The sequence below is a fragment of the Trachypithecus francoisi genome, unplaced genomic scaffold, assembly GCF_009764315.1.
Source record: "Trachypithecus francoisi isolate TF-2019V2 unplaced genomic scaffold, Tfra_2.0 Lachesis_group13, whole genome shotgun sequence".
In the NCBI taxonomy this organism is placed as follows: Eukaryota; Metazoa; Chordata; class Mammalia; order Primates; family Cercopithecidae; genus Trachypithecus; species Trachypithecus francoisi.
Genome location: NW_022681458.1, coordinates 9,115,244 through 9,141,746, shown reverse-complemented (window position 1 = coordinate 9,141,746; position 26,503 = coordinate 9,115,244). Strand labels below are relative to the sequence as shown.

Sequence of the window (26,503 nt, the reverse complement as noted above, 5' to 3'; positions counted from 1 at the left end):
GCAGAGTGAGACCCTGTCTCTAAAAATAAAAAAAATTTAAAAATCTGGCTGGGCATGGTGGTTGAGGCCTATCATTCCAGCACTTCGGGAGGCCAAGGAGGGTGAATTCCTTGGGCTCAGGAATTCAAGACTAGCCTGGACAACATGATGAAACTCCATCTCTACAAAAAAGACAAAAATTAGCCTGGCATAGTAGCATGCGCTTGTAGTCCCAGTTACTCGGGAGGCTGAGTCGGGAGGACTGCTTGAGCCCAGGAGGCAAAGACTGAAGCCGAGAATGCACCACTGCACTCTAGCATGGGCCACAGCATGACACCCTGTCTCAAAAACAAAAACAACAAAAAAAATCTAGTCCTCAAATTTTGATATAATGTTAGGTTTAAAGTTTCTTAATTATTTTTCTCCATCTTTCCTGCAGAATAGTTACCAACTTCACAGTTGTTCTACTTTTTTTTTTTTTTTTTTGAGACAGAGTCTCACTCTGTCGCCCAGGCTGGAGTGCAGTGGCCGGATCTCAGCTCACTGCAAGCTCCGCCTCCCGGGTTCACGCCATTCTCCTGCCTCAGCCTCCCGAGTAGCTGGGACTACAGGCGCCCGCCACCTCGCCCGGCTAGTTTTTTGTATTTTTTTAGTAGAGACGGGGTTTCACCGTGTTAGCCAGGATGGTCTCGATCTCCTGACCTCGTGATCCGCCCGTCTCAGCCTCCCAAAGTGCTGGGATTACAGGCTCGAGCCACCGCGCCCGGCCTACATTTTTAAAAAAAGACTAGTTAGGTACAATAGTGTAAAGACTTATTGGTATTAAGTAATGATCATCACATAATTGGTATAAAAGAAAAAACAAAGGTCAAATTAATCTGGATTTGTATATGACCGTTTTGATTATAAGCTGAATTGGACATTTCATTTGCCCAACATTTACTGAACACTTATGAGTGTTAGGCTCAGGGCCAGGATATACTATGATTAATAAGACATGGTTCCTGCACTGGTCCCTGGAGTTCTTCTCCAGGTAGGGAAACCACCAGGTAAAATAATTGCAATGCAATATGAGAAGGACTATCTATAATGGAGGCTTGTACAAAGTACCATCTTCAGCTTGCCTGTGATCAGGCCCTGTGAGATAAGATAAATATCAGTGTCTAAAACATGCCTCTGAAGCTGAATATCCACTCACTAACTTGTATCATTTTTCAGCACTGTGCCATACCCAGGTGTCTCATCTCTTCCTGATTTGCATACCTAGACAAGATACCCAAAGTCGATGGGGCCACAGTCTCAGGTTAAGGCATAAACTCAGATCAAACACTACTCAAAGGAACCTACATCCTTAAGGTACCAATAAGTACAACTTCTGAAGACTTTAGGTCATGACGTGCCTTGTAATCTTTCTTCTCAAGAATGCTAAGTTTAAAAGCTCTGTTAGAATTCAACTCTGTAAATAAAATATTAGGCCTAGGCCGGGCATGGTGGCTTACACCTGTAATCCCAGCACTTTGGGAGGCTGAGGCGGGTGGATCACCTGAGGTCGGGAGTTTGAGACCAGCCTGACCAACATGGAGAAACCCCATCTCTACTGAAAATACAAAATTAGTTGGTGGCGCATGCCTGTAATCCCAGCTACTTAGGAGGCTGAGGCAGGAGAACTACTTGAATCTGGGAGGCGGAGGTTGCAGTGAGCTGAGATCGTGCCATTGCACTCCAGCCTGGGCAACAAGAGCAAAACTCCATCTCAAAAAAAAAAAAAAAAAATTACATATATAAAGCCTATTTCTCTGAAAATAAAAATTGTGCATTTCTGAAACTTTTTTTTTTTTTTTTTGAGACAGAGTCTCGCTCTGTCGCCTGGGCTGGAGTGCAGTGGCCGGATCTCAGCTCACTGCAAGCTCCGCCTCCCGGGTTTATGCCATTCTCCTGCCTCAGCCTCCCGAGTAGCTGGGATTACAGGCGCCCGCCACCTCGCCCGGCTAGTTTTTTGTATTTTTTAGTAGAGACGGGGTTTCACTGTGTTATCCAGGATGATCTCGATCTCCTGACCTTGTGATCCGCCCGTCTCGGCCTCCCAAAGTGCTGGGATTACAGGCTTGAGCCACCGTGCCCGGCCCTCATTTCTGAAACTTTTATATACAGATTCTGGTAGAGCAATGTTTAAAAGAGGTAAAAATGTGACGACAGAGCTTTTGTCCTGCAGAATAAGCCACTGTGTATCTTTATAAAAGTTCCCTAATTAAAGAACATGTCTCTTTCCTTTTCATCATAAAGAGACCACTAGCAAAATTACTCTCTTCCCCTATAATGCAAGCAGACTGGGGCAAGAACAGAATAGTTTTGGGGGCAGATCATTTCTTTTGTTGAAGTTGTTGGAGTGGTATTTATTCCCAAAGGTTTGGGAAAGAAGATATACTTGACTTTATTTGATTACAACATAGCTTGGCCATCATACACCACTGAGGTTTACAAGATGTTGCTCTAAGGATTTTCCAGCTTTCCATATCATAATGTACATATTAATGCAGAGGAAACTCAAACTGTAAGAGATATTGGTTGTCTTGAAGCACAATTCCAACCAAATCAAAGGTTCATTTATTTATTAAAGACAGGGTCTCACTCTGCCGCCCAGGCTGGAGTGCAATGGCACAAATGAAGCTCACTGCAGCTTTGAACTCCTGGGTGCCAGCAATTCTTCCCACCTCAGCTTCTTGGGAAGCTAGGATCACGGGTGCAAACTACTACACCCAGCTTTTTTTTTTTTTTTTGAGAGACAGGGTCTCCCTCTGTTGTTCTAGGCTGATCTCTATCTCCTGGCCTCAAGTGATCCACCTACCTTGGCCTCCCAAAGTGTTGAGATTATAGGCATGAGCCACCACACCTGGCCCTAAACCAAAGATTTAAAGAGAAAGTTTAGAAATATAATTCCAGCCACAGGTTGCAATCCAAACATCATTAAGCATTCCCTGTGGTGGGCCGGGCGCGGTGGCTCAAGCCTGTAATCCCAGCACTTTGGGAGGCCGAGACGGGCGGATCACGAGGTCAGGAGATCGAGACCATCCTGGCTAACACGGTGAAACCCCGTCTCTACTAAAAAATACAAAAAAAGGCCGGGCGCGGTGGCTCAAGCCTGTAATCCCAGCACTTTGGGAGGCCGAGACAGGTGGATCACGAGGTCAGGAGATCGAGACCATCCTGGCTAACAAGCTGAAACCCCCGTCTCTACTAAAAAAATACAAAAAAAAACTAGCCGGGCGAGGTGGCGGGCGCCTGTAGTCCCAGCTACTCGGGAGACTGAGGCAGGAGAATGACGTGAACCCAGGAGGCGGAGCTTGCAGTGAGCCGAGATCCGGCCACTGCACTCTAGCCTGGGTGGCAGAGCGAGACTCCGTCTCAAAAAAAAAAAAAAAAAAAAAAAAAAAAAATTCCCTATGGTGAAGCATCTTCTGAGAAAGTGAAGTCAAGCTCTGTGTGTTAGGTTTAAGTGCTCAAAAAAAAAAAAAAAAAAAAGATAGTATTCAACTGACTACTGTTGTAAAAGCCTTACAGAAGGGCTGATCTAACCTCACTTCCAGATATCTTTTCTTTTTTTGAGACAGGGTCTCACTCCCATTGCCCAGGCTGGCGTACAGTGGTACGATCATAGCTCACTGCAGCCTCAACTTCCTGGGCTCAGGTGATCCTCCCACCTCAGCCTCCTGAGTACGTGGGACTACAGATGTGTGCCACCACACCTGGCTAATTTTTTATATATTTAGTAGAGACAGGGTTTTGCCATGTTGCTCAGGCTGGTTTTGAACTCCTGGGCTTAAGCAACTTGGCCTCCCAACAGACATCTCCTTTTTTTTTTTTTTTTGAGACAGAGTCTTGCTCTGTCGCCTGGGCTGGAGTGCAGTGGCCGGATCTCAGCTCACTGTAAGCTCCGCCTCCCGGGTTCACGCCATTCTCCTGCCTCAGCCTCCGGAGTAGCTGGGACTACAGGTGCCCGCCACCTCGCCCGGCTAGTTTTTTGTATTTTTAGTAGAGACGGGGTTTTACCGGGTTAGCCAGGATGGTCTTGATCTCCTGACCTCGTGATCCGCCCGTCTCGGCCTCCCAAAGTGCTGGGATTACAGGCTTGAGCCACCCTGCCCGGCCTGACATCTCCTTTTAAACATGTCCCCTCCTGTGGACCAGGGCAATTTCCAAACACTAAAAGGTTCAAGAATTAAACAATTTATTTATTTTCTTTTTTTTTTTTTTTTTTTTTTTTTGAGACGGAGTCTCGCTCTGCCGCCCAGGCTGGAGTGCAGTGGCCGGGTCTCAGCTCACGGCAAGCTCCGCCTCCTGGGTTTACGCCATTCTCCTGTCTCAGCCTCCCAAGCAGCTGGGACTACAGGCGCCCGCCATGTCGCCCGGCTAGTTTTTTGTATTTTTTAGTAGAGACGGGGTTTCACCATGTTAGCCAGGATGGTCTCGATCTCCTGACCTCGTGATCCGCCCGTCTCGGCCTCCCAAAGTGCTGGGATTACAGGCTTGAGCCACCGCGCCCGGCCTATTTATTTTCTTTAGATGGAGTTTTGCTCTGTTGCCCAGGCTGGAGTACAAATGGCATGATCTCGGCTCACTCTAACCTCCACCTCCCAGGTTCAAGCAATTCTCCTGCCTCAGCCTCCCCAGTAGGTGGGATTATGGGAGCGTGCGACCATGCCCAGCTAATTTTTGTATTTAGTAGAGACAGGGTTTCACCATCTTGGCCAGGCTAGTCTCGAACTCCCGACCTCAGGTGATCTGCCCGCCTCAGCCTCCCAAAGTACTGGGGTTACAGGCGTGAGCCACTGCGCCCGGCTAAACAGTCAATTTCTTAAAAACCCCGTATCAGTATGTAAATAAAATTAAGGTAAAAATTCAGTTATCTTGGGTCAGGATTCACTTTAAACAATATAAAAGCCTAACTAATAATGTTTAATGGTATGTTCATAATGTACTGATATGTGAACAGGAAGAATATTTTTTAATTAAAAAGCAGTTTACAAAACACGTATAATGTGATCACAGTTATTAAAAAGTATATTTACACATATATTTCCTTTACCAAAGGAATGACTGTTTTTTTTTTTTTTGAGGCAGAGTCTCGCTCTGTCGCCCGGACTGGAGTGCAGTGGCCGGATCTCAGCTCACTGCAAGCTCCATCTCCCAGGTTTACGCCATTCTCCTGCCTCAGCCTCCCAAGTAGCTGGGACTACAGGCGCCCACCACCTCGCCCGGCTAGTTTTTTGTATTTTTAGTAGAGACGGGGTTTCACCGTGTTCGCCAGGATGGTCTCGATCTCCTGACCTCGTGATCCGCCCGTCTCGGCCTCCTAAAGTGCTGGGATTACAGGCTTGAGCCACCGCGCCCGGCCAGGAATGACTGTTATAGAAAGTTTGGAAAATAGAGGACAGTGCTTGCTTGGGCAGCACATATACTAAAATTGGAATGATACAGAGAAGATAAGCATGGCCCCTTAAAAAAAAGAAAACAAAGGACAAAACAGAAATAACTGTAATCTTATAACCCAGAGATTACTGGGTTTAATATTTTGATGTACATATTTCTAATTTTTTTTTTTTTTTTTGAGACGGAGTCTCGCTCTGTGGCCCAGGCTGGAGTGCAGTGAGCCGGATCTCAGCTCACTGCAGGCTCCGCCTCCTGGGTTTACGCTATTCTCCTGCCTCGGCCTCACAAATAGCTGGGACTACAGGTGCCCGCCACCTCGCCCGGCTAGTTTTTTGTATTTTTTAGTAGAGACGGGGTTTCACTGTGTTAGCCAGGATGGTCTCGATCTCCTGACCTCATGATCCGCCCATCTCGGTCTCCCAAAGTGCTGGGATTACAGGCTTGAGCCAGCGCGCCTGGCCATATTTCTAATTTTTAATGCACATATGCTTCTCCCCAATAAATGTAACTGTAAAGGAGTTTTTTAGTTATTAGCTTTGCCTATCTACCTACCTACCTACCTGTCTGTCTAAAACGGCATCTTAGATAGACAGACAGACAGGTAGTTAGATGGTGCAGTAGTGCACATGGCTTACTGTAGCTTCAAACTGTTGGGTTCGAGGGATCCTCCTGGCTTGGCCTCCTGAGTAGCTAGGACTACAGGCACCCCCAGCTAATTTTTTTTTTTTTTTTGTAGAGACAAGGTCTCACTATGTTGCCTAGGCAGGTCTCAAACTCCTGGGCTCAAGTGATGCCCCTACCTTGGCCTCCCAAAGTGCTGGGATTATAGGCACGAGCCACTGCATCTGACCACATCAACTTATATCTACCTTGTATTCTAAGAAGCTAGGGCAAATTATAAGAATCATATACAACAGTGGTTCTCAGCCTTGGCTGACTATCAGAATCACTTGGGGGAACTTCTAAACCTCCTGATTCCCGGACCTGATCTTTCAGACCAATTAGAATCTCTGGAGGTGGAACCCAGGCATCACTATTTTTCAGAGTTCCCCAAGTGATTCCACTGAAGCCAGGGTGGAGAATCACTACTTGACAAAGTGTCCCCTAATCCCTGACTCTTGAGCAAAAGGTGATTTACAACAGGGATTTCTTAAATTTTCATTTGCATACCAATCATCTGGAGATCTTGTTAAAATACAGATTCTGGTTCAGTAGGTTGGGGCGGGACCTGAGATTCTGCATTTCTAACCAGCTCCCAGATGATGCCAATGCTACTGCCCCAGGGACCATACTTTGAGTAGTTTTAGGGTACTAGGAAAGAAAACTCTCATAAAGAGTGAAAAGAAAAAAATTATAGCCACTAAAGCCCATACTCTATACCAGCAGACAGGGAGGGGTGGTCCACAATGGATGAACAAAGGGTTAAGGCTGGGAATTAAAAGATGTTTCTAGGCCAGGCATGGTGGCTCATGCTTGTAGTCCCAGCACTTTGGGAGGCTGAGGCAGGAAGAATGGTTGAGGCCAGAAGTTCGAGACCAGCCTGGGTAACATAGGGAGACCTCATCTCTATTAAAAAAAATAAAAAATAAAAAAAATTAGCTGGGCATGATGGCGCATGCCTGTGGTCCCAGCTATTTGGGAAACCGAGGTGGGAGGATTGCTTGAGCCCAGATGTCAAGGCTGCAGTGAGCTGGGTTCATGCCACTGCATTCCAGCCTGGGCGACACAGTGAGACCCTGTCTCAAAATGAAAAAAAAAAAAGCAATTTTAAAGAGAAAAAAAGGGAAAAAGATATTTCTAGGAAATAAGATTTTGGAGATGGGAAAGGTTTTGAATAAAACATTTTTTAGGGGGAAAAACAGCCATTGGAGCTTATGTATTTGTGTGTACAAAGGAAAGCAAGCAAACATGGGGGAGAAGAGGAGTAGGCAGTGAGAGAAAAAGAGCAAATATCTAAAAAATTGTTATGGAAAAAATAAACCCTTGGCTACAGTGCTGGAAAGGGATAGAGAAGCACTATAAAGGGATCTGTGGAATCTACCTCTCTGCCAAAAACATGTTTGGGAAGCAGAAAAGCTAATAAACTGAAGTTGGTGTAGATTAATAACCATCTTCCATCAACTCCCTCCTGGGGACATGAAGAGGCCCCAGGAGTATAAGTCTCCCCTGGCAGTGCTTTAGGAACTAACAACAAACAGTGAATTACTGCCCAAATGCTTCTCTTGTAAGCAATGAGAATGGCAAGAAGCTCAAACATGGCATCCCTTTGCGGATTCTTGGCAATATCCTTCTGGGAATTTCTAAACTTCCAGGCAGGCTAGAGATATAGCCCCCAAAACGGGAAAAAAGTGTTTTTCTCCTGAGGGCCTTCACACAGAAATGAGAAATGTTTAGTATTTCTTAGAACAATAAGGTAAACATTTAATGTAAAGATATTCATAAATCACTACCAGACTTTCATACCTTCAAAATAATTTCTAGGAACAGTAAAACAGGAAAACCTTATGTAAATTAGCTGGAGCAATTATTTGAATCAGCTGGTATACTTTATCAGCTGGTCCTTATCAAAGGGGTCACATCCAAGTAAATTTCTGTATAAATCAATAGAAGAAAGTAAGGCAAAGACTTTACCAAGATATGGAAAGAATTCTGTTTGTAACATGATTTGTGTTACAGATCACTTAGGTATACGAAACTCTGGCAGAAATGTATGCAGTCTTCACATTCAGTATCTATTTACTGTACAATGATGATGGCTAAGATGTACTGAGTACTAGATACTATCCTAATAATTTAGATATTATTCACGTATAAATTAATCCATATAACCCTATGAAATAGGCATTATCATTATAGCTCTTACATGGATGAGGAATCTGTGGTTTGAGGATGGTAAGTTTTTGCTTCATTTCATTGCTCAAAGGTCACAAAGTCAATAAGTGGTCAAGTTGGTTTTTGACTGCCTGATTCTAACATCCATGATTTTTAACTTTATATGACACCTCCAACTATCCTGCATACCCAATTTGTACCAGGGAGAGACTGAGGGATATAAGATGAATAAGTCATGATCCCTACACTTATGGTACAAGACAAGTAGTTCCTCTAGGACATGAGATGAGAAAGGCATTTCCAAATGCTACAGGATACAAGATGCCAGATCAGATTATGCTGCTAGTGTATGCCACAGGTCAAAACCCATATACTTTTTGGGCCCTTGATTTTTAATCTTTTTTATATACCCTTAATGGGTAAAAGGCATATTTATAAAAAGGACATGCTGCAAGCCTAGTGACACTATTTTCTAGCTCAGGCAAGTTTTCCAGAAATTACTGAACCACATCAATTTATATAATAAAGGGGATAAAGCTGTAACAATGTCCAGCTAACAGATCTAATATCAGTTGAGAGAATGATCTCTTCCATATTCAAGTGATAGAGTGTTGCCTGATAACTTGGTTCATGAATACATTAGAATGGAGACAGAAATGAGTCTAAGACTAAGGTTGTGGTCTCTCTTCTGAGACCATTTCTATAAAATCTCCAAAGGCTAAAGGGAAATCTCATTCATTGTATTAGCCCAAAAATGGCTATAAATCAATAATTCTTAACCTATGGTTCATTATCAATGCAGACAGATAAAGTCTTAACTATTTTGCATTTCTCAGGGCTAGCTTTCTAACAGTCTTGTTTAACTTAACTGCAAACAGTATAAGGCCAGGACAAAGGTGAACAATATTTCTAGCCTTATCTGGCATCTAGCTATATTCATAGTTTAAAGGTAGTCCTCAAAGAAACAAGAGGCAGGGTAAAAGAGCTAATATTTGAGTACCCATTTTCAATATATATGTTACGTGCTGTGCTAACAGCCCCTCTTTTTTATTTTTCAATCTTATTTAATACTCATACCCACATAAAATAGTGGTGCTCCCAGCAGTCAAATATCTTTCTCAGGAACTCACAGCTGCTAAATAACATAGCTAACATTCAGATAGAGGTCTGTTCACACTACATACCCTTGAGAACACAAAGGCTCCAGGGAACTGCAGGGTCCTGGGTACTTTTGTGACGACATTCTTCCAGGGCTAGAAGAAGAGCTGAGGGAACTGATGAGACGGTGAGAAAGGCAAGCAGACTCCGTCAAATATACCATGGAAATGGCCCTTTTGCCCTTCCTAACAATGTTCTCTTGGGGATATGCTTAGTAGAGAAGGAAGATGATGTATTGAGTTATTGACTTTGTACTGACCCACATTGAAAACAAAATTCCATTTACAACAAAACTTCCCTGTTGTAACTTGCACTTAAATATTTTGAGCTTAAATATTTCAAAATAATGATCTCCATTGAGTATAGCTGTATATGTGGCTATTAAAAAGTAGACCTCCTCTTTCCTATCCCTTGAATGAAACCATGATATATTTTTTTAATCTGAAGCAGACTCAAGGACTTTTTTTTTTCTTTTCAGACAGCCTTGCTCTGTTGCCCAGGCTGGAGTGCAATAGTGTGATCTCGGCTCACTGCAATCTCTGCCTCCTGGGTTCAAGTGATTCTCCTGCCTCAGCCTCCTGAGTAGCTGGGATTACAGGTGGGCATCACCATGCCCAGCTAATTTTTGTATTTTTAGTAGGGACAAGGTTTCACCCTGTTGGCCAGGCTGGTCTCGAACTCCTGACCTCAAGTGATCCACCTGCCTCGGCCTCTCAAAGTGCAGGGATTACAGGTGTGAGCCACCGCGCCTCGCCTAACAATTTGGTTTTAAGAACTGAAGACTTGTAGTGTTGTAAGCAACCCAAACTTATCCTAATGGACACAGAAGGCTTGTGTCAAAGCTTTTCATAAAAATATTTCTTACCCTATTCAGCTAATCTTCTGAGAGGACACAGAGGAAACAAGAAAATCTCAGAGATCTTAGGTGCAGTGGCTCACACCTGTAATCTCAGCACTTTGGGAGGCCAAGCTAGGAGGATCACCTGAGCCCAGGAGTTCAAGACCAGACTGGAAAACGTAGTGAGATCCCATCTCTACTAAAAAAAAAAAAAAAAAAAAAAAAAAAAAGAAAAAAGAAAATCGCAGGCAGAGAAAGCATTTGGCAGTATGGTCCGTACCGCAACATGGAAAAATGCACTGGTTCTAAGAGCAGTTGTCAATATTTGAAATTAATCCTAGCTGACTATAGATCTGCTCATGAGAGCTAGTTTATTTATTTTTTTATTTTTATTTTTTTTTTTGAGGCGGAGTCTCGCTCTGTCGCCCGGACTGAAGTGGCCAGATCTCAGCTCACTGCAAGCTCCGCCTCCCGGGTTTACGCCATTCTCCTGCCTCAGCCTCCCGAGTAGCTGGGACTACAGGCGCCCGCCACCTCGCCCGGCTAGTTTTTGTATTTTTAGTAGAGACGGGGTTTCACCGTGTTAGCCAGGATGGTCTTGATCTCCTGACCTCGTGATCCGCCCATCTCGGCCTCCCAAAGTGCTGGGATTACAGGCTTGAGCCACCGCGCCCGGCATGAGAGCTAGTTTAAATAAATAGGTTGACATCTTTGTGCAGTCATTTAGAGCAAGTTTTACATATTCAGCATGATCAAAACTATATTTTGCATAAATTCAGACAGAGGATTTATTAGTATTTATCTGTCTTGATAGAGAGCCAAAGGAACAGTATTCCGAGTGAATGATGACAAAAAGTTTGTTTTACATGGAGGACAGCATTATTGCAGTAATCCTGAGTTTCTCACTTAATCATTTCCCTCCAACTCTCCAAAGAGAGCTTCTATTCTCCTTTTTTCCTTGCCTACTACTACAATCATTCCAATCGTCTCATTCACGTATTTACTGCACAAATATGTATTGAGGTACTGTGTATTGGGTGCAAATATTGGGGATTCCACAGCTGTACCACTCAGAATGTGGCCCACAGACTGGTCCTGGTCTATAAATCCATTTGCTACCAGCCTGTGACACGTGTGTAAAGTTTTTAATAACAATACAGCAGAATAATTTGTTGATTTCAATAATAATTTTTAAAACCTTTTATGTCATTTTTTAAAACCTTTTTTTTTTTTTTTTTGAGACGGAGTCTCGCTCCGCTGCCCAGGCTGGAGTGCTGTGGCCAGATCTCAGCTCACTGCAAGCTCCGCCTCCCGGGTTCATGCCATTCTCCTGCCTCAGCCTCCTGAGTAGCTGGGACTACAGGCGACTGCCACCTTGCCCGGCCAATTTTTTGTATTTTTTTAGTAAAGACGGGGTTTCACCGTGTTAGCCAGGATGGTCTCGATCTCCTGACCTCGTGATCCGCCCGTCTCGGCCTCCCAAAGTGCTGGGATTACAGGCTTGAGCCACCGCGCCCGTCCTTTTTTTTTTAGAGACAGGGTCTCACTCTGTTGCTTAGGCTGGGGTGCAGTGATGTGATCACAGCTCACTGTAACCCCATACTCCTGGGCTCAAGTGATCTTCCTGCTTCAGCCTCTTGAGTAGCTGGGACTACAGGCATGCCACCGTGCCTGGATAATTTTTAATTTTTTTTTTTTGTTGAGACAGAGTCTGTGTTGCTCAGGCTGGTCTTGAATTCCTGGGCTCAAGTGATCCTCCCACTTTGGCCTCCCAAAGTGCTAGGATTACAAGCTTGAGCCACCCAGGCCTGGCTTTGTTATTTTTCTAATAATGAATCTCACTGTATTTTACAAAAATATTGGTCTATGAAGGATTAGAAGTAAAAACCCAATTCTTTGACAGCTATAGTTTAAGCAGCATTGTTCTAGGAAACAGGAAGAGTAAGATAAGACTTTTGCTCTTGACAAGGTCTTAGTCTTATGTGAGTGTTCAATAAAAAGTCTTGCCAGGTGTAGTGGCTCAAGCTTGTAATCCCAGCACTTTAGGAGGCCAAGGTAGGAGGATCGCTTGAACCCAGGAGTTTGATACCAGCCTGGGCAATATAGTGAGACTGTGTCTCAACAACAACAACAAAAAATTAGCTACATGTGGTGGTGTGTGCCTTTAATCCCAGCTACTTGAGAGGCTGAGGGCAAGACTGTGCCACTGCACTACAGCCTGGGCAACAGAGTGAGACCCTGCCTCCAACAACAAAAACTCCTTCCATCTTTGTACACATTTTTGAGGAACACAGAAAGTTTAGGCTTTGTAAGTAGGTCTGGGGAATATTAATTTTTTTCTAATGAGCTATTAATAGGTTAAAAGGACAACAGAGAAGGGTGAGATAAGAAAGGCTGTCAACAGAAAGGATAGTTTGATAAAGAACAGGAAATCAACAGGCAACCAGGAGGCCAGCAGGTTTAACAAATTGCTATATGCCTCAGGTGAAGAAGTCAAGAGGGCAAATCAAGGCTTACTGGAGGAAGACACTGAGTCCAGTCTCTGCCATACATTCCATTCTCCAGAGTGTTGTTTGTTATAGCATCAGCTCCTATCCTGGCCACTTGTTTATACCTGTGTCATAGTACTTTTTGGAGAGTACCAAGAATATATTAGTTTGCAAGTCAAATTCTACAAGTTGTAAGTCAAATAAATATATTATTTATCCTTCTCTTCTCAGTGCTCAGCATGTAACTGGCACTCAAATATGTGTTGAACTACACTAAGCAATAGAGGGCAAGTTCATAAGAATTCTCTTCAGGCTGAGCAACCAGAAGAAATGCTTTTAGGGTCTAGTAGACTGTAGAAAGGGCAATCTAGGCTGGGGCACAGTGGCAAATGCCTGTTATACCAACACTTTGGGAGGCCAAAGCAGGAAGACTGCTTGAGCCCAGGAATCCAAGACCAGCCTGGGCAACATAGTGAGATTCCATCTCTACCGAAGGGGGAAAAAAAAAAAAGACAAGACAAATTAGCCATACAGTGGTGCGTGTCTGTAGTTCCAGCTACTCAGAAAGCTGAGGCAGGAGGACTGCTTGAGCCCAGGATTTCAAGGGTGCAGTGAGCCATGATCTTACCACCGCACTTCAGCCTGGTGGCAAAGCAAGATACTATCTCAAAAAAAAAAAAAAAAAAAAAAAAAAAAAGTGGGAGGGGGGCAACTGCCTAAACCTGAAACTCAGAAAGAAAAAAAAAAAAAGCAAAAACCAACCCACCAACCAACCAAAAAACCTCCACTCTCCCTAAGGGGAACAGCTAAGTCAGTCAGCTGAATTGCAAGTAACAATATATTAGAATTTAAAAGCCCATTCTGCATTAAGTCTGAATTCATGACTTGACAGAGTCCTCATAAATTATATATGGGCATGTGGCTCTGAGTAATTTCAAGGTAAGTATATTTTTCAGGCAAAATGGCTGACTAAGCATATAATGATATATGCTAATGTCTACTATGGCAGACCAGAGCAGTATGAGGCAAAGCTTCAAAATCAAGGTCACAGGCATAAAGAAAAACCTCTCCCTTCTCATTACTTTGGGGTGGAAGCAGCTGCAATGACTAGCAGTAAACAAAGGGAGTTTCTATTTGGTGGTATCCTGAGCATTTTCATTACAGGGCTGTCCTTCTTTACTCTGTTTTCATAGTTTTTGGTTGTGGGTTTTTTCCTCCTGTTCTCTATCTTTTCACACTCTGCCTTTATGATCTCTCCCTTCTCAAACTCTCTCCTCCTTGTTTCCTTTCTGAACTCATTTCCTTCTCTTACTCCCACTTTCTTCATTAATTCTTAAATACCACTTAGTCAGAGCCCTCTTATGCTTCTGCCTTAGTGTTGGTTACACAGAGCATTCTGCCTGTAGTACCTACTTAACGACCAATTCTAATTCACGGCCATTTAAATGCATTTCTCCACCCAATAATTTCCCAGTGATTTTCCCATTTATGGGGGATAAGGTGAGAAAACATAAATGGATCTCTGAGAACCCAGGTTTCAGTATCCTTGAAACATAATATGCAGCATTGTAATCAGTGGTGATATCCCTGTGAAATAATACTCTTGTGCTGGCAAAGTTACTGTGCTTGGAAAGTATACAATCAAAATTCAAACTGGCCTGGGAAACAGTGGAGGCAAGTAATTTAGTAATGAGAAAAAGATCAGTATTATGAAACACAACACAGTCTTCTCCCTAGCAAAGTCAAACAATAAAACAAACCTTTCTTTTTCTAGTCAGCCCATTATCCTACTGACATGTACAGTTATGTGCCTGGAACTGGTCAGAAACAAGCTAGAAGAGACATATCCAAAGAGATTCTTAGAGGTCCTTTTGCACTTTTATTTGCTTCCCAGCACCTCCTGATTGAAGAAGAGATAATACAAGGCCTTTTCCCAAGGGCATGTTCCCAAAAGGGCCACTGTTTCTTTCGGGTTATTTCGAGGCACAGGGATATTGCCTTGAATCCTATCAAAATCTACATCCAGAGATGCCTGAATTTCACCCAGTTTTTAAAAAATGCTATAGTATTGGGAAGAAACTCAACTCCTTCAAATTATAACCCTTAAAAAAAAAAGCTGGCTGGGCAGGGTGGCTCATGCCTGTAATCCCAGCACTTTGGAAGGCCGAGAAGGGTGGATCACCTGAGGTCAGGAGTTTGAGACCAGTTTGGCCAACTGAAACACTGTCTCTACTAAAAATACAAAAATCAGTTGGGCGTGGTAGCACATGCCTGTGATCCTAGCTACTCGGGAGGCTGAGGCAGGAGATTGCTGGAATCCGGGAGGTGGAGGTTGCAGGGAGCCGAGATCACGCCACTGCACTACTCCAGCCTGGGCAACAGAGCAAGACTCCGTCTCAAAAAAAAAAGCAAAGTCAAAGATGATTTTGGTTTTCCAGCTAATAAGTGTCATCTGGGGGGTTTCTTCTGTTGTCACTCCAAGAGCCACAATTAATTCCCAGAATTATGAAAAAGGGCTTTCAGGTATCTAAGCTGAAGTAAAAAACAATCAGTAAGGCTCTGACTTTTCTGATATCCTGACACATGAAATCTATAAATTTACAAAAGAGATCGCAATGCTAAACTTTAAAGCAAAGGTAAATAATGATTGTAATAATGTAATAGCAAGCATAGTGAATTTGAAGAGCTATGGTTTTTAAATTGAGTTGGCATGTATTATTTCATTCAAATTTCATAACATCTCCATCAAACAGCATGCATTATCCTTGCTTTTTTTTTTTTTGGAGACGGAGTCTCACTCTGTTGCCTAGGCTGGAGTGCAGTGATGCGATCTCGGCTCACTGCAAGCTCCACCTCGCAGGTTCACGCCATTCTCTTGCCTCAGCCTCCTGAGTAGCTGGGACTACAGGCGCCCGCCACCATGCTCGGCTAATTTTTTGTATTTTTAGTAGAGACGGGGTTTCACCGTATTAGCCAGGATGGTTTCCATCTCCTGACCTCATGATCCATCCTACTCGGCCTCCCAAAGTGCTGGGATTACGGAGTGAGCCACGGCGCCTGGCTGCATTATCCTTGTTTTACAGATATTAAGTGACTTGTACAAAGTCAGATGGCTTAAATAAGTGATTTCCATTATGTAATGAATTATATCTACCCACTCAAGCTGCTCCCCTAATATCTGCTTTCTTAGGTCACCAGATTTCTTGAAAGAGAAATCTATTCTTGCTTTCTTTCCTCATATATTTTATTCATTTTCTAATCTTGAAAAATTATACTTTCTTTATTGTTTTTTTTTTTTTTCCAGACAGGGTCTTGCTCTGTGGCCCAGGATGGAGTGCAGTAGCCAGTGGCACAATCTTGGCTCACTGCAACCTCTGCCTCCTGGGCTCAAACGATACTCCTACCCCAGCCTCCCGAGTAGGTGGGACTACAGGCACACGCTACCAAGCCTAGCTAATTTTTGTATTTTTGGTAGAGACAGGGTTTCACTATGTTGCCCAGGCTGGTCTCAAACTCCTGAGCTCAAGGGATCCATACACCTTAGCCTCCCAAAGTGTTGGGATTACAGGTATGAGCCACTGTACCCTGCCACTATCTATTGTTAAAAGATCACAATGACCTATAAGGTATCATGGGACTCTCAGCTGATTCTTAAATATCATTAATGAATAAAATTTTGATGAATTCCAAGGATTTGTTTGGTCCTTATCCTTCCTCATTCCTGACTCCAACTCACTCTTGAAATACTTCCCTTCCTCTCTGTTACTCCCTACTATCATAAAGATTAAACTAGGCACCACCTCATCTTTTAAGATCCTATTCAAGTGATAATCCTTTGTTGTTGTTGTTGAGATGGAGTCTCCCTCTGTCATACACGCTGCAGTGCGGTGGCATGATCTTGGCTCACTGCAACCTCTACCCAGGTTCAAGCGATTCTCCTGCCTCAGCCTCTCGGGTAGCTGGGATTACAAGCGTGCAACACCACACCCAGATAATTTTTGTATTTTTAGTAGAGACACGGTTTTACCATTTTGGCCAGGCTGGTCTCCAACTCCTGACTTCAAGTGATGCACCCGCCTCGGCCTCCCAAAGTTCTGGGATTACGGGCATGAGCCACCGCACCCGACCTCAAGTGATAATTCTTGAAGTCTTCCACAACACCCCTAGTAGTAGTCATCCTTTCTCTGAGTTTTCACAGCACTTGATACTACTAGGTACTTCACACATTGTATTCTGATTGTTATGGTCTCTTTCTCTCTCCCTTATATAAGTTACTTGGTCATGGAAACTGGTTTATCATTTTCTTTTTTTGAGATGGAGTTTCGCTCTTGTTGCCCAGGCTGGAGGGCAATGGCATGATCTCAGCTCACTGCAACCTCTTCCTCCTGGGTTTAAGCGATTCTCCTGTCTCAGCCTCCCGAGTAGCTGGGATTATAGGTACATGCTACCATGCCCGGCTCACTTTTGTATTTTTAGTGGTGACAGGGTTTCATCATATTGGTCAGGCTGGTCTCCAACTCCCGGCCTCAGGTGATCCGCTCGCCTTGGCCTCCCAAAATGTTGGGATTACAGGCGTGAGCCACTGCGCCTGGCCTGATTTATCATTTTCTATCTCTTTGGTTTAGCAGATGATATACCACGTACAGATTCTATTAACAAATGTCTGAATGAATGGCAAGTGGCAGCACTATGACCAGAATACAGCTCTTCTGGTTCCCTTGTCTTTGCTCCTTAGGCAGATGGCTCAAAATAAATTAAGGCTTACAGTTACATTTCTCACTTCCTATTTCATGAAAATGCTGAATCTCAGATTTAGTCCCTTTTTCTTAATCTTTATCAGTGACCTGGTGAAGAACTATACTTTTCACACAGAGTAGTCACCTAGGTAGCAGTGCCACACATGGCATAGTTATGACTATCCTACAATTTGCTCTTTCTCACACACACACACACATACATACACACAGATACATACATATATACACACACACAGATATGTATATATACACATACACACACATACATACACACACACACACATATAGTTTGTAGAGATGGGGTCTTGCTCTGTTGCCCAGGCTGGAATGAAGAGACACAATCATAGCTCACTGTAGCCTCGAATTCCTGAGCTCAAGTGATCCTCCTGCCTCAGCCTCCTGAATAGCTGGGACCACAGATGGGACCACATTTTTTTTTTTTTTTTTTTTTTGAGACAGAGTCTCGCTCGGTCTCCCAGGCTGGAGTGCAGTGACCGGATCTCAGCTCACTGCAAGCTCCGCCTCCCGGGTTCACGCCATTCTCCTGCCTCAGCCTCCCGAGTAGCTGGGACTACAGGCGCCCGCCACCTCGCCCGGCTAGTTTTTTGTATTTTTTAGTAGAGACGGGGTTTCACCGTGTTAGCCAGGATGGTCTCGATCTCCTGACCTCGTGATCCGCCCGTCTCAGCCTCCCAAAGTGCTGGGATTACAGGCTTGAGCCACCGCGCCCGGCCTGGGACCACATTTTTTAACAGAGAATCACAGAAAAGGAAATAGTCTGTTAGATTCTTATCTCAATCCACAAATACTTAATGGACCTTTGAAACAAACCCTAAATGCATAATAACACTCTGTAACAGGAACCCTCGAGCTGGTTCTATAAGCTACCCACAATATACTTTCACCTGATATTTTTCATAGATGTTTAAGGAAAACGTTTCAGGATGAAACTGAAATAAGCTGGTCACAAGGTAGCCTTGTGTATTCTGAACAATGCCAGGAAATGTTTGTTTATCTGTGTTAGTATCCAAGACTTTTTCACTTTTTTTTTTCTATTAACGAGATTATCTGAATTGCTCATCTGAAAACAACTTCATCATGGGATAAATTTTGTGTTACTTTATTGGATAAAACTATATGGACACAATCTTGTGCTTATCAGACTTGAGTAACAACCTCCTATGTTTGATCATTACTGAAGTTGCTAATCAGACCCCTATGAGTAGCCATCTCTTGACTACAGAGGACGATGTTTAAGAGGACTGTGCTTAAGATGAAAAAAATACGAAAACAAGAATATATCCACCTGCTGCTTAAGTATTTTCTGGAAAATGTATTTTTTTCCTCTGGTAACTCTTAATTGTTAAAAAATTCATTATCTTGGGCTAAACCCTGGCCCCTGTATCTGGTGAATTGAGGGAAAAAAGAATATAGGGGACATGACCACATTAGAAGAGGGTAATTTTCAACAGAAAAATAAATGTGGCTGTGACTTAAACACTGAGAAAAGGGCTGGGCATGGTGGCTTATGTCTGTTAATTCCAGCACTTTGGGAGGCCAAGGCAGTCAGATCACTTGAGCCCAAGAGTTCAAGACCAGCCTGGGCAACATGGCAAAATCTGGTCTCTAAAAAAATAACAAAAATTGGCTGGGCGTGGTGGCTCACTCCTGTAATCCTAGCACTTTGAAAAGCCGAGGTGGGTGGATTGCCTGAGGTCAGGAGTTCGAGACCAGTCTGGCCAACACGGTGAAACCCCTCTCTACTAAAAATACAAAAATTAGCCGGGTGTGGTGGCAGGTGCCTGTAATCCCAGGTACTCGGGAGGTTGAGGCAGGAGAATTGCTTGAACCTGGGAGGCAAAGGTTGTGGTGAGTTGACATTGCGCCATTGCATTCCAGCCCGGGTGACAAGAGCGAGACTTTGTTTCAAAAAAAAAAAAAAACAAAAAACCCACAAAAATTAGCCAGGCATGATAGTGTGCGCCTGTAGTCCCAATTATCTGAGAGGCTGAGGTGGGAGGATCACTTGAGCCTAAGAGGTTAAGGCTGCAGTGAGCTGAGAAATTTTTTTTTTTTTTTTTGCACAACCTCTGCCTCCTGGGTTCAAGTGATTCTTGTGCCTCAGCCTCCCAAATAGCTTCTGTGGGGTTTGCCATGTTGGCCAGGCTGGTCTTGAACTCCTGACCTCAAGTGATCTGCCCACCTAGGCCTCCCAAAGTGCTGGGATTACAGGCATAAGCCAACTCACTCAGCCAAGCTGAGAAAATTTTAAAACTCAAAATTAATAATACAACAACAAAAGAATAAATTCTCCAGAGAGGCACCATGGTATATCGTAGAAAAGCTGGACTTTTAAAAAGACAAAACAAGGCTTAAATTAAGGTTCTGCCTTCATTTAAGTCACTGCCTCGTCGATCCTCAATTCTTTAATCTATAAAGTGAGGCTAACAATGAATAGGGTTGTTGTGATAATGCAGTAATATATCAAAGTTCTTTTTTTTTTTTTTTTTTTGAGACGGAGTCTGGCTCTGTCACCCAGGCTGGAGTGCGGTGGCCGGATCTCAGCTCACTGCAAGCTCCGCCTCCCGGGTTCCCGCCATTCTCCTGCCTCCGCCTCCCAAGTAGCTGGGACTACAGGCGCCCGCCTCGTCGCCCGGCTAGTTTTTTTTTTTTGTATTCTTTAGTAGAGACGGGGTTTCACCGTATTAGCCAGGGTGGTCTCGATCTCCTGACCTTGTGATCCGCCCGTCTCGGCCTCCCAAAGTGCTGGGATTACAGGCTTGAGCCACCGCGCCCGGCCTCAAAGTTCTTTAAAAACCGAAAAGCAGTATAGAATTATGAGATATTACTAGACCACCCTCTTTCTTCTTGTGGCTATATTTACAGTGTTAATTCATATTAGAGCTATTCATGTTTCATTCTCTGAATGTTATCTAAATTCAAAGGCAATAATTGCTCTCCTTGACTCTGAATCAGTTGTATCCACAATGCACTAAACCAAACACTTCAATACTGAGTGTCTAAGAGTTGTGTCAAAAACAAAAAAGAAACAATCAGGTCACAAAAAAAGTTTTGCCTATTTTAGGTGTAGAACACATCTCCATATAAACATTTGCTGAAAAGAGTACTTGTTAAGTAAGAGAGGCTGTCACCAAATCAAAGAATTGTAGTGCTGGAAAAAGATTTGAGTATTTCTGGAGATCATCTACCATAATACACATTTGATACATACAAAATTTCCCTCTGCAACACTTGACAGACAGGTATCCATCTGCTGCTTAAAACACTTTCTGGAAAATGTCTTTTTTCAGGTAACTCTACTAATTGTTAAAAACTGGCCTAAACTCTGTCCCCTGTAATTTCTACCCTCCAAATCTTGTACTTCCTCTGAGAGCTACACAGCAACATTTAATTCTTCATCTTTAGAATAGTTTTTTTTTTTTTTAACTTTAGAAGAGAACACTTATGTCCCTTGTCCAACTCTTTTCATTTTTAGGTTAAACTTCCTTCAGTTCTCCCATTATTGAATGTATGCCATGTTTCAAGTGGCCCTCCTTTGCACCAGTTCCACTTTCCCCTGCCTCCCTTTGCTGTAGACTAAACAAGCTCCCATGTGTCCTACGGTGAGACCATCACCTTCTTTGCCATAAACAGTGTGCTTTAGTCCAATCCACTGAAATCTTTGTGGATACTGGACTGTAAGAAAATATATTTGCTTTTCTTCCCAGCTCCAAAATTATAAGCAGGTCAAAAGCAAAAAAGAATGCTGCTCTCAAAACTTTGACAATTTGAGTTTTATGCATTCAAGCAATTATTAGGGCTGCTGGAGAAGATGGCCTTTAAAATTCCTTCCTATGATGCTAGGCTTTAGCTCAGGAATAGGGAGGGATAGGGCTATAAGTCAAATCCTCTCATAACATGAGGATTTGTGGATGCAGAATGCTGACAACTGAGGCCTGGGAGGCAAAACTGAGGTCAACCCTAGTAAGAAGCTAGAGCTTCCAAGCCTCAGAACCACTGCTAGTCCTTTATCAAATGTAGTGATGATTACAACTTGAATTCTTCATGAGAGTTTTACCGTGTTCTGTCCCATTTCTCCAGAAGTTACCATAATGTTTCATTATAAACCATATACACAACCCTGGGAAGAAACTTAGCAGGTCAGTAGAAGACTACATAAATATCTAATTATACTCTAACTTCCTTCCAAAAAGCAAAAGCAGGAATGCCTGTTTAAGAATCCTAAGGGCTGGGTGCGGTGGCTCACACCTGTAATCCCAGCACTTTGGGAGGTCGAGGCAGGTGGATCACGAGGTCAGGAGATTGAGACCATCCTGGCTAACATAGTAAAACCCTGTCTCTACTAAAAATACACACACACACAAAAGTAGCCGGGTGTGGTGGTGGGTGCCTGTAGTCCCAGCTACTCGGGAGGCTGAGGCAGGAGAAGGGCGGGAACCCAGGAGGTGGAGCTTGCAGTGAGCCGAGATCGCGCCACTGCACTCCACGTTGGGCAACAGAGCGAGACTCCGTCTCAAAAAAAAAAAAAAGAATCCTAAGTAAGACCAGGTGTGGAGGCTCATGTCTGTAATCCTAGGATTTTGGGAAGCCAAGGTGGGCAGATTACTTGATCCCAGAAGTTCGAGAGCAGCCTGGGTAACATAGTGAAACCCTTTCTCTACAAAGAAAAAATATGAAAATTAGCTGGGTATAGTGGTGCACACCTGTGGTCCCAGATACTCAGGAGGGTGAGGCAGAGGATCACCTGGGCCTGGGAGGTCAAGGCTGCAGTGAGCTATGATAGCACCAGCCTGGGTGACAGTAAGACCCTGTCACATACACACAAAAAAGAATCCTAAGATAATCAATAGGACATTATATTCATTTAATCAATTCAAGATAACAATCAAACTCTCAAGAGTCCAGGCATGAGGAAACAAGCTACCAATCACAATCTACATGAAATTGGGCTATATGAGTGGTATACCTGGTTGCTTTCCAAGACTTTGGGTTGACAGACAAAAACTATATTATGGGAAATAATAAACCTCAAATTCATTTTTAATATTTGGCCAAGGCCATTGTACTAGGGAATACTGACATTCAAGAGAAGTTCTACAGTCGACTTTTCTTAATAAGTCTACTATTCTTATTCTTTATTTTAAGTGAGTAAATAGAAGATGTAAAGCCAACTAGTTTTTGGTTGGAAGCAAAGTCAAGGATCAAGGTACTATGAGAAAGAAGATACAGGGATTCCAGGACCCAACTATGGGAGAAGAAATGTAAGAACACAAGTGAAAGGTGCTTTCAGAAACCTTCTGAGCCCAAACTCTTTTTGCTAACCTGACATAAATTAGAATGAGATTCATTTTCTAGACAAGATAAACATGAGGTATATATCAATGCTTATTGAATCATTTATTCAGAGGCAAAATGGGAATACCATAGTTTTTTTGTAAGAAAATATAACTCGAATGAAGGCATCAGTTATATCTCAGAGAAATAAGTGGCTTTACAATCATATTAACACTATTGTCATTATTATTATTATTATTGAGATGGAGTCTCTGTTGCCCAGGCTGGAGTGCAGTGGCGTGATCTCGGCTCACTGCAACCTCCACCTCCCGGGTTCGGGCGATTCTCCTGTCTCAGCCTCCTGAGTAGCTGGGATTACACGTGCACACCACTATGCCTCATTTTGTATTTTTAGTAGAGACGGGATTTCACCATGTTGGGCAGGCTGGTCTTGAATGCCCAAACTCAGGTGATCCACCCGCCTCAGCCTCCCAAAGAGCTGGGATTACAGGCGTAAGCCACCGTACCCGGCCCGTCATTATTATTAGTAATTAATAATAAAATGAATTACTATATGCCAGGCACTGAACCAAACATCTTTTATGCAGTTTCATTTAATTCTCAAAACAACCCTCTGATGATATGAGATACAGATGCTGAGGCTCAGAGTCTAACCCTTGGAAGTGAGCCCATACTCTAAACCATCGTGCTATATGCTCTACTGCAGCTATGTGTAAACATTTGATAGATACCAATTACTTTCTATAGACACTATACACACATATAAACCAAATGAGAGTGCCCCTTTCCCTCCTCAATGTTGTGAACACTCAATAGTCTTTTTTTTTTTTGAGACTGAGTCTCTCTGTCACCCAGGCTGGAGTGCAGTGGTGCAATCTCGGCTCATTGCAACGTTGGCCTCCCAGGTTCAAGTGATTCTTCTGCCTCAGACACCCTAATAGCTGGGATTACAGCTGTCCACACCATGCCCAGCTAATTTTTGTATTTTTAGTAGAGACGAGGTTTCCTCGCATTGGCCAGGCTGGCCTCGAACCCCTGACCTCAAGTAATCTGCCCACCTTGGCCTCCCAAAGTGCTGGGATTACAGGTGTGAGCCACTGTGCCTGGCATCTTTTTTTTCAAATAAGTTTTTATGTATTTTTTTTTGAGACAGTTTCACTCTGTAGCCCAGGCTGGAGTGCAGTGGTGTGATCTCAGCTCACTGCAACTCCTGCCTTCTGGGTTCAAGCGATTGTCCTGCCTCTGCCTCTTGAGTAGCTGGGATTACAGGCGTGTGCCACTATGTTTGGCTAATTTTTTGTATTTTTAATAGAGAGGGGGTTTTGCTATGTTGGGCAGGCTGGTCTCAAACTCTTGGCCTCAAGTGATCTGCCCACCATGGCCTCCCAAAAGTGTTGGGATTACAGGCATGAACGACTGTGCCTGGCCTATTTTTTTTTTTTAATTTTATTTTCATACAGTGTCACTCTCAGGATATATATATTATCAATCTTTTAAATTTGTGTCAATTAATTGGGAATAAAGAGATAGTCTATTATTATTATTATTATTATTATTTTAGGCAACGTCTCACTCTGTTACCCTGGTTGGAATGCAGTGGGGCACAATCTTGGCTCACTGTGACCTCCACCTCCTAGGCTCAGGTGATCCCCTCACCTCAGCCTCCCAGTAGCTGGGACCACAAGTATGCGCCACCGCATCTGGCTAATTTTTGTGTTTTTTATTTTTTTGTAGAGGCAGGGTCTTGCCATGTTGCCCAGGCTGGTCACAAACTTCTAGGCTCAAGCTATCCACCCACTTCGGCCTCCCAAAGTGCTGGGATTACAGGCATGAGCCACTGCACCTGGCAGATAGTCTATTATTTTAACAAGGTTGAGCATTTCCTCATTTATTCATTGGTCATCTGCTTTTTTCTTCTAGGAACTGCTTGTTCATATCCTTTGTCCATTTTGAGTTAAATGCTTATCATATTGATTTGTAGGCAGCCATTTATATTCTGGATATTATAATATCTGAAGTGTAAATAAAAGAATTAAATAAATAAATGGAGACAATAAGCCAATATTAAAAGAAGTTACATTACTACTCTATATCTTATACCAAGAAAATTCCAGATGGATTAAAGATAATGAAATCATAAAAGCATAATTCATTCTCATGGAAGTCTGTCAGTTTCTTGTTAATTTAATAAAGTAATATTTTTATGTTGATGAAAAAGCTATTCAAATAGGCAAAACAGTGGATACAGATCATACTAGAAAGCTAGTATAAGAGTACTGTGACAAATGCTGGGTGCGGTGGCTCACGCTTGTAATCCCAGAACTTTGGGAGGCCTGAGGTCAGGAGTTTGAGACTAGTCTGGCCAACATGGTGAAATCCCGTTTCTGCTAAAAATACAAAAATTAGCCGGGCGTGGTGGTGGGTGCCTGTAATCCCTGCTACTTGGGAGGCTGAGGCGGGAGAATCACTTGAACCCGGGAGGCAGAAGTTACAGTGAGTTGAGATCGCATCATTGCACTCCAGCCTGGGCAACAAGAGTGAGACTCCATCTCAAAAAAAAGAAAAAAAAAAAAGAGTACTGTGACAAATCTGTCAGTGAAAACAACTGAAAGTAATTATCTTTGGAAATCATAAATATGGCAAATCTATTATTAAGTGATCAAAGTAAGTTACAAAGTGATATTTACTATTCCATTTTTATAAAAACACATTAAAAATTAGCTACATTAGAAGGCTATATTAAATAATATTTACAAAGGTCACTCTAGGTAGCTGGAGTTTGTAATAGGAAAATTAAATAGAATTTTAAAAAATGCATTGCTTTTGAAGATATTCCTTTTACACAGACATAAAGCTGGTTAAGCTTCTGGAAAGAAGAGACTGTAAGTCATTCATTTTTGTATCCTTCAAGTGTAGAGTGCCCTATACATAACAGTCACCCAACAGACCTTTGTTGAAGAAACGAAACGGGAAACGTGGGATTTACAATCAGTCTCCATGTCAGCTGCTTAAAATAATCAAATCCAAAATATTTGCAGGAGAATCATATTGTTTCCCAAGTAACATTTCATTCATAACATTAATTTACAATTAGGAAATGTTATGCTTTTAACAAACAAGAAAGAAATGCAAGGTTCTTAATGTGTATGAGAGCCTTGCATTTCTTGAGAGGTAGTATAGCGCCACAGTCCAGTATAGCTCTTTTTTTTTTTTGAGATGGAGTCTCGCTGTGTCGCCCAGGCTGGAGTGCAGTGGCGCGATCTCGGTTCACTGCAAGCTCCGCCTCCCGGGTTCCCGCCATTCTCCCGCCTCAGCCTCCGAGTAGCTGGGACTACAGGTGCCCGCCACCACGCCCAGCTAGTTTTTTGTATTTTTAGTAGAGACGGGGTTTCACCGTGTTAGCCAGGAGGGTCTCGATCTCCTGACCTCGTGATCCACCCGTCTCGGCCTCCCAAAGTGCTGGGATTACAGGCTTGAGCCACCGCGCCTGGCCAGTATAGCTCTTAAACCACTATGCTATATTACCTTTTACGGATCAAGGGATCCAGGAAAATACAAATTAAAACAAGGTATCATGTGTTGTCCGAACTGGCAAAAATAAAAAAGATTGACCTAGTCAACGTGGAAAACTGAGTACTATCAACACTGTTGGTGGGAGATCATAATGGTGCTCTTTTTGTAGTGATAAACTCTTCCCACAAAAACAG

At 43.0% G+C, this 26,503-nt stretch overlaps 1 protein-coding gene and 1 non-coding gene across 3 annotated transcripts in view; one reads left to right on the top strand and one right to left on the bottom strand.

The window, feature by feature from the left end:
• Positions 1–26,503, bottom strand: part of PDE6D (phosphodiesterase 6D) — a 66,009-nt gene that overhangs the window by 35,010 nt on the left and 4,496 nt on the right. The gene's annotated exons all lie outside the window — the stretch shown is intronic.
• LOC117095464 lies at positions 5,411–5,520 on the top strand. Its single transcript, XR_004442005.1, has one exon. It is a non-coding gene; the product is annotated as a U6 spliceosomal RNA (small nuclear RNA).